This window comes from Gracilinanus agilis, chromosome 3 (assembly GCF_016433145.1).
Source record: "Gracilinanus agilis isolate LMUSP501 chromosome 3, AgileGrace, whole genome shotgun sequence".
In the NCBI taxonomy this organism is placed as follows: Eukaryota; Metazoa; Chordata; class Mammalia; order Didelphimorphia; family Didelphidae; genus Gracilinanus; species Gracilinanus agilis.
The window spans coordinates 308,556,776-308,564,958 of NC_058132.1; the positions used below are offsets into that span (position 1 = coordinate 308,556,776).

General features: G+C 38.6%; 1 protein-coding gene across 1 annotated transcript in view; it reads right to left on the reverse strand.

Annotated features, from left to right (window-relative positions):
- The window catches only part of LOC123239361 (hereditary hemochromatosis protein homolog), a 70,790-nt gene extending 68,526 nt beyond the window's left edge, over positions 1-2,264 (reverse strand). Inside the window, exon 1 of the mRNA XM_044666636.1 lies at positions 1,896-2,264. The gene's annotated coding sequence lies outside the window, so the exon portion shown is untranslated. The remainder of the gene's footprint in view (positions 1-1,895) is intronic.
- Between the last annotated feature and the right edge of the window lie 5,919 nt (positions 2,265-8,183).

Genomic DNA, 8,183 nt, shown 5'->3' on the forward strand with positions numbered 1-8,183 from the left:
CTGCCATCACTTAGCATAGTGCTTGGAATATAGTAATTAATAATAATAGCTAACATTTATATAGCACCATGTACTGTGCTATCTCTGTACAAATATCTCATCAGATCCTCACAACAATCCTGGGATATAGATGCTGTTGTTATCCCTATTTTCCAGATAAGGAAACCATGGTACTCAGAAGATCCAGAATCACATAACTAGCAAATGTCTGAGGTCAGATTCAGACTCAACATTTTACACTCTCTTCACTGTACCCTGGTGCTGCTATTAACACCATCACTTATCACAGTACTTAGAATATAGTGGGAACCTGTGAAATGCTTGTTAATTGATTAATTGGTAATAAATTACTTTTCAAGAATAAAAAAAAGAATTTTGGAATTGTCAATTGGTGCACACATTCTGGAATTTAACATAATAGTACCAACTCTGTCTTTTTTGTCTGGCTTTTTTCCGAATTTCTACTGCTCTTTTCTTTGTTTCACTATATATGTTTAAATGTGTATGTACAGATATAAAAAATTTCATAACAACACACTATTCCTTTTTTTTTTTGGTCACTATCAAGATGTAAACTTTTTAAAGGGTATCTAATTATCCATGATAGACTCATAATTTCATATACAATCATTTTTCTTGCCTTTTGGACAAGGAAATATTCATATTTGCAGAAAGGGATTGCAGTTATTACTTTAATTTATTTTTAATAAAATTATATTTTTAAAAATTATTGTGGAGGTGTTGGCCGAGGTAGGAGGTAGTAGAGGAGGAAGATTCATGGGAAGGATGTGATTAATACTAGAAGCAGGCTCAACAATTGATAGCAAAAAAAATTATTATAATTTTTATTCTAATTTTGTTTTGAAATAAAACTGTTTCTTTTATCCCTATTTTCTTTGTCCTGTGGATTTTTTTAAATGCACTAATTTATAACTGATGCAGCTCAGTTCTTTGACTTTTTGTGATATACATAGGAAAGGCTTTGAGAGAAAGAATCAGCTTCAAAAGGGAGGCTGGATCTGGTGTTAGAGGGCCTGAGTTTGAACCCTGATTCTACAACTGAAAGAAGTTGTAACCTTGGGTATTAGAGTGGCATTAGGTCACTGAATCTAATTGAGCTATAGCGTCCTCATCAGTTTGTTCATCTTTCATCTTGTGGCCGCTCAGAAATTTTGAAAGCAAAGCCACTTACATAATCTCTTACTTTTGCAGGAATACATTATGATTTTCTGGTTAATTAACTTAGACTTACCAGAAAAGAACATATAAAAACATATAGGAAAGAAGTGGGAGAAAAACCATCTAGAGCCTGATATTAATTTTTTTTAACTGGTGATGAGATAGTAGTGGGATATAGGGTGAATTCAAGTGAAGTTTATGTGAATTGAGGTGGAAAATTCATTGTAAGATTGTATTTTGTTGTAAGATCAATCAAATTCCATTTAGTGTTTTGTTAAGGAAAAGATTTTTTTTAAAGTAAGAGAAAGAAGAAAGCCTCTATTCCCTTCTATTACAACAAATGACAATCCAGCGATCCATCTTGTACAGAGCTACCAAAATAACTTTACTAAAGCATAGGTGAATGTTACACATCTGCTCAAAATCCTTCCTTAGCTCCCTATTACCTACAGAACAAAATTTCAAATCTCTAGCACCCAGATTCTAAATATGCCCTTTGAAACTATTTTTTCACTTCTATCTGCCTCAGTTTCCTGGTCTATTCTCTCTCACATACTCTTCATTCTAAAATTATTCAAATATTCCTCCCTCTCATTTGTTCCTTCATTTCCACCGGCTTCTCCATTTCCATAGGCTTTCCAAAATCCCTGAAAATACTATCCCCCTAGTCTCCATCTACTGAAAGAAACCTTTTCCCTTTGAACTCCAACTCTTACCTGAATCAAGAGGTTCTTTGAATGCCAAGAAATCTTCTCTGACTCAACTCCCCGTTGCAGGAAGTAAGTCTACACGGGGGGGTTCCAGTTTTCTCTCACTCGGAAGGAATTTGGACCAGAAAAAGAAGCAAAGGTCCCTCCAATCTCCTTCCATTCTTTTCCATCTTTTTTTCCTTGTATCCAGGGATATCACAACATACTTAGAGCTGTCAGGCAGAACTTTAATGAGTGATTGGTTTAGTCCATCTTCGTACAAAAGAGAAACTAAAGGAATGCAACGCTGTGGTCTGCTTTTGATATCACTGCACTGAGTAGGAGTTTGAGTTACTTGACTTCCCACTTTTGACTTTCCAATCCTCTCCTGGCTTTCTTCCAGTCACTCATGTTCCATCTGAGCCCCACGTATGAATTTCATGTTGTATTTTTGCAATAAAATGCTTTATGGTGAATATAAAGAAATGAATATAAAGAGAAGGAAGGCACCGGGGAGAGACAGACAGAAATAGAAACAGAAAGAGACAGCGACGGAGACAGAGAGAGAGGGACAGAGGGAAGGAGGGAGGGAGGTGGTTGGGGAGGCACAGACAGAGACAGAGAGGGAGAGAGGAAGAAAGGAGGGGAGGGGGAAAGGGAGAGTATGAATGTGAAATTCCCTACCTCCCCTTTTCCATGATTATATTTAATAGTTATTTTATATATTTTGTCGTCTTGTTCTCTTTTCAGTCTGTGATGTTGCCTTGTAAGTCTTGGGCCCTCTTTTAAGTTCTGCAAAATTACCACCCAGGTCTTCATAGAAAGCCTTCACAGTATGTAGTATACATACCGAGTTATACTGCACACTCAGTAGAGAGAGAGAAAGGAAGGGAGGGAGGAAGGGAAAAAGAAAGGAAGGAAGGAAAAGAAATTGTTGAATTGAATTGAATAATTCATAGAGAAGAATCAAGTATCAGAAAGAGGTCCAAACTTTCACCCTGATGCTTTCTACTGCTCCTTGAATTTTCTCCATTTCTTTCCACCCACCCACACTCAGCTTTGGCCTCCTCAATATCCTTGATCTAGTCATTTCCCTTGGAGAACCTTTCTCTATGGTCCCTTTTATCTTAATACAGGTCATTAAGAAAAGATTAAAGACGTCCCCTTTTCTGGGCTCATAGGTCTAGAGTTGAAAGACCTTAAAGGTTTTCATACATACTCTTTGACTCAGTGAAGCTATTGATGGATATATATCCCAAGGAAATCAAAGTCAGAGGAAGGGGTAGCTAGGTGGCTCAGTGGATAGAGAGCCAGACTTGGAGACAGGAGGTCCTAGGTCCAAATCTGGTCTTTAGGCACTTCCTAGCTGTGTGGCCCTGGGCAAACCACTTAACCCCAATGTGAAAGAATTCCCCTACAGTTATAAGGGGGGGACTTTTATTGAGGGATAACAGCTATGGGAAAAGATATAAAAAATCGGGATTATAATGCAAAAAAAGAAAGAAGAGAATCAATGAAAAAAAATTAATATACACAGAAAAGACCAGAAGGAATTTCAGAAAAGGACACAGAGAAGAAAGACAGTGCTGCCAACAATTTTCTTTCCTTTTTTATCCAAACTTAAAAAAAAAAAACACTTTACATTTCATCTTAGAATCAATACTGTATATCAATTTCAAGGCAGAAGAATTGTAAGGACTAGGCAATGGAAAGAAAGTTAAATGTATTTTTAAACCCTTAACTTCCAGTCTTTTAATTGATACTAAATATCAGTTTCAAGGCAGAAGAGAGGTAAAGAACCTCCTATCTCCAGGCCTGGATCTCTATCCACTGAGCAATTTATATAAATTGCTGCCATATAAAAATATATTTTTAAAAATTATTGGCTGAGGTAGGAAATGGCAGTGGAGAGAGCTGAATGGGAAGGAAATAGTTAATACAAGAAGAAGCAGGCCCATCAATTGACAGCAAAAAATTTATTACAATTTTACTTTAAAATTAAAGTGTTCATTTTAACCCTATTTTCTTTGTCTTATGGGTTTTAAAAAATTGCACTGGGTTAAAATTGACATACATCAATCCTTTGATATATTCTTAAATTCTGTGGTATGAGTTGGAAAGGTTTTGGAAAGGTGAAGGAACCAGTTTCAGAGGGGAAGATAGATCTGGTGTCTGAAGGTCTGAGCTCAAATCCTGATTACCACTGAAAGAAGTGATGATCTTGGGCACTGGTGTGACTTTGGGCAAGTCACTGGACCTAACTTACCCATAGTTTCCTACTCAGTTAAATAAGAGGATAGGACTAGACAGCCTCTAAAGTTTCTTCCAGGGCTAAATCTACCTACCACTCTGCCTTTGGATAAAGATGCCTACACAGTTAACTTACTTAGCTACTTGGCCACTGCTCATCTCCCCACTGTCCTCACTCTACAAAGTCTCCAGTTTGTTTATCTTTAAATAATCTTGTCCTTTCCTAGCTGAAACAAAAACAAAAATAAAAACAAAACAAAGCTCTTGTTAATCTTAGTATTGCAGAATGCATTGGTATTTCCTGTTTAATCACTAAACAATCTTGGACTTGATAGAAAAAAAATGAGGCCAGAGAATGCAGGAAGGGTGTGGAAGAAATAACAGAATTTAAGGGGTGATATAAAAAAAGAAAAGACTGGTGATCAGATGGTAATGGGATATAGGTTTGCATCTATTGAGATAAGGGATTTGGTTTTTATTAATATTTGTAAGATTAATCAAATTCTGGAGGCCCAGGTCAGTGCTCAACCCTGGAATGGTTCCAATTTGGAAGATAAAAACATCTTAAATCTTCATTATTACATTTTCTCTATCACATTCTTAAGTCTAGTCAGTGAGCAAAATGGCGAACCAAGTCCTAATCTGTAGCATTAAGAAGTATAAATTTTCACCCTAAAAAATTTAGCAAATGGTTCTCCCAGGCAGGCTCCAGAACACTCCTGCCACCACCCCTACTCCCAACAAGGCACCTCGAACTGTCAACCTCTGCCCAAAATACACAGGTAATTTTTTCTATGTTAGGGCAATGGCACAAGAGCAGAATATCAAAGGAAGATACAGAAGTAGAAAACTGTAGAAAGGATTCTGCTGCCAGAGTTTCCCTCAAAGCAAAGGCCATAAAAATCTCACTCACTCAGATTTAAATTGCCCCAATTTATTGCCCCAAAGGCACCAATCAGCCAAGCATTGTCAGACAACCATCCATCAACCTCTCTAAGACAATCATATATTTAGATATAGAAGAGATCTCAGGGGAGATCTAGAGTTCAACCCTCTTATTTTATAGATGGGTAAACTGAGGCCCAGAGAGCTTAAGTGATTTGCCCAAGGTCACAGAAATAATAGTAAAAGAGGGACAGCTAGGTGACTCAATGGATAAAGCTAAGCTTATTTCGAATGTGGCCTCAGATATTTCCTAGCTGTGTGACCCTGGACGAGTCATTTAACCCCAGTTGCCTAGCCCTTACCATGTTTCTGCTTTGGAAGAGACACCTAGTATCAGTTCTAAGATATAAGTTAAGTTTTGTTGTTGAGGTTGTTTTAATAATAGTTGAAAGAGCTGGAATATAAACACATGGCCTGTGACTCCAAATCCATCATTCTTTGCATTATGCCACACTGGCTCCCCATTTGATGACAGAAAATTCAGGTTCAAGGTAAAAGAACTTAACCAAGGTTCTGTAAATAGTGAGAAACTAAGACAAGATTTTACTTCAATGAAAATTTAAATGCCGACTATGTGGCAAGAACTGTGTTAAGTGCCAGGGAAGCAAGTATGAGAAAGACTCTGGAGGAGCTTATGTGGGAGGAAAAGAAAGCAGAAAAGTGGGGAGGGAAAAACCAGATGATATGTTTCATGAAGTGGAAGCCAAGCAGAGCTGCTAATAAGAATGGAATTACCAGGAAGGTTTTGAGCTTTTTATAAAAGAAGGCTTTGGTATAAATTCAGTGCTCTATCCTTCAGTCCTCTAATAGTGACCAAGTCTAACATGTGCCTACTGAAACTTCCATCCAAAGAGAAGCCAACAAAAGTAATTAGGGTTTTTATCTAATTTCTTCAATGACACAAATATGTTATTGAAACATAAACTAAAGAGAATCAAAACTGATAAAGAAATCAATAGGCCAATATCCTTAATGAATATTTATACAAAAATTCAAATAAAGTTCTACTGAAGTGATTACAATAACATTTCAGAAAGACTATCCTCTCTAATCAAGCTGGATTTATATAGTTCAACATGGGAGTGGTTATCCTTTTTTTTCAGATGATATGATATAGGAAAATCTAGAAAGTCAACTAAAAGACTAGTTGAAATGTTTATCAACTTCAAAAAAGTAGTAAGATTTTTTGGCACAACACCCTCTTCATGACTCCATGTGTTTTCAATGGTTGTTACTTCTCACATCTACAAAGTTTTTCCTTTTCTCCTTTATTCTTTTTTTTTTTTAAACCCTTGTTCTTCGGTGTATTGTCTTATAGATGGAAGATTGGTAAGGGTGGGCAATGGGGGTCAAGTGACTTGCCCAGGGTCACACAGCTGGGAAGTGGCTGAGTCCGGGTTTGAACCTAGGACCTCCTGTCTCTAGGCCTGACTCTCACTCCACTGAGCTACCCAGCTGCCCCCTTCTCCTTTATTCTTGATTTCTCTAGCTTCAGCTCCAATCCCACCTTCTACAAGGAGACTTTCCCAGACTTCTCCTCCCTACACTCCACTGTTACAGCCTTCCCTCTGAAATTACTTCCATTTTATGTATTATGTACATAGCTATACATACAATATTGTCGACGTGGAATCTAGAGACACCAAACTTGTGGCCTAGTGAGATCTGATGAACCCCAAGTTTTAGGAATAGCTTATAAGTTGAAGACCCCCAAAGCTTGTGCTTGTTCCCTGTTCCCATGAGAATCCACCCGGAATGGAATCTCAGGCTAGCAGTTGCAGACTGAATAATGGACCCAATGGTAAAAGCCAAGTGACTCCAGCGCAGTAGGCAGCATGTCAGTCTTGTAAGCTGAAGGTCCTGAGTTCGACCCCTGAAAGGGGGATGTGGTGCAATAGGAGAAGCTTCTAAGGCAAAAGAATCACTTAGCTTTTACCCTAGGGTCCATTATTCAGTCTGCAATTGCTAGCCTGAGATTCCCTTCAGGGTGGATTCTCATGAGAACAGGGAACAAGCACAAGCTTTGGGGGTCTCCAACTTACAAGCTAGTCCTAAAACTTGGGGTTCATCAGATCTTACTAGGCCACGAGTTTGGGGTCTCTAGATTCCATGTGGACAATATACATATATATATGCATTATAAACAGATGCCAGGAGTCTGTAGCAATCAAATCTCTCTAATCCTTTGGTCAATGGAGGGACACTCCCACAAGCAGGCTTGACTGAAGGGAGGGGCAGGATCTTGCCAAAGTGCTCCTTCACTTCCCCCCTCCCACTAGGCAGTTGGAAAGTCAGTTACTGTATGAGTATGGTGGACAATCTGACTAGATATCTTCTGGGCCCAGACAGTAGGTTAGGAAAGACTAAACTCCTAAAGATGATAACTTTCTCTAAATTATTTCCCCACAGGATTATATTGGAGAAGCTTGATGTCTTTGAAGCTCACAGGAACAGAGGTTAGGATTTATTTCAGGGCTACAAAGCAGGAGGAACTCAGCTTGAGGAGGTTGTGAGTATTTCCCAAAATATATAACCAGACACTGCTCCCAATTGACAAAAGGTTTAATGATAGGTGGGAATGGGAAGGATGGGAGATGGATAAGAATAGTTAAGGTCAGGAAAACCCTCAACAGTTATGTCAAAGCAGCCCCTCCTCCCAAAGGGGGTCAGGTATCCTGAATGACTGATCTACTCTCTAACCCTATAGATATTCTTCTTCTTTATCAAGATAACTAAACTAAGATAGACTGTGATATTGTTGAATGTCTAACCCAAAGTAAAGCAGGTTGGCAGTTAGGAACTAAATGGCTCTGCTCAGATTCAAGACCCAAGCCCCAAGACCAATCCAGGACTCCAGACCAGCAAGCAGAGTGACCTGCCTTCCAATTCCAGGGCTCCAACTGCCTTTAACTGCCCCCTCTCTTAGAGTTCTGGGGGGCCCTCTGAAATTCCGTGATGTAGCCTGAACCCCCCTCTGCAGCTTGAATCCCTCTCTGCAATATGAATCTCACGATAGCTATTTGCATTTTGTCTCCCTCATTCTGATAGATGTTCCAGCATGAGGGAACCAACATGCAAATAGCTATGTATATGATACCTGGAGGATATATATGCCTAGGG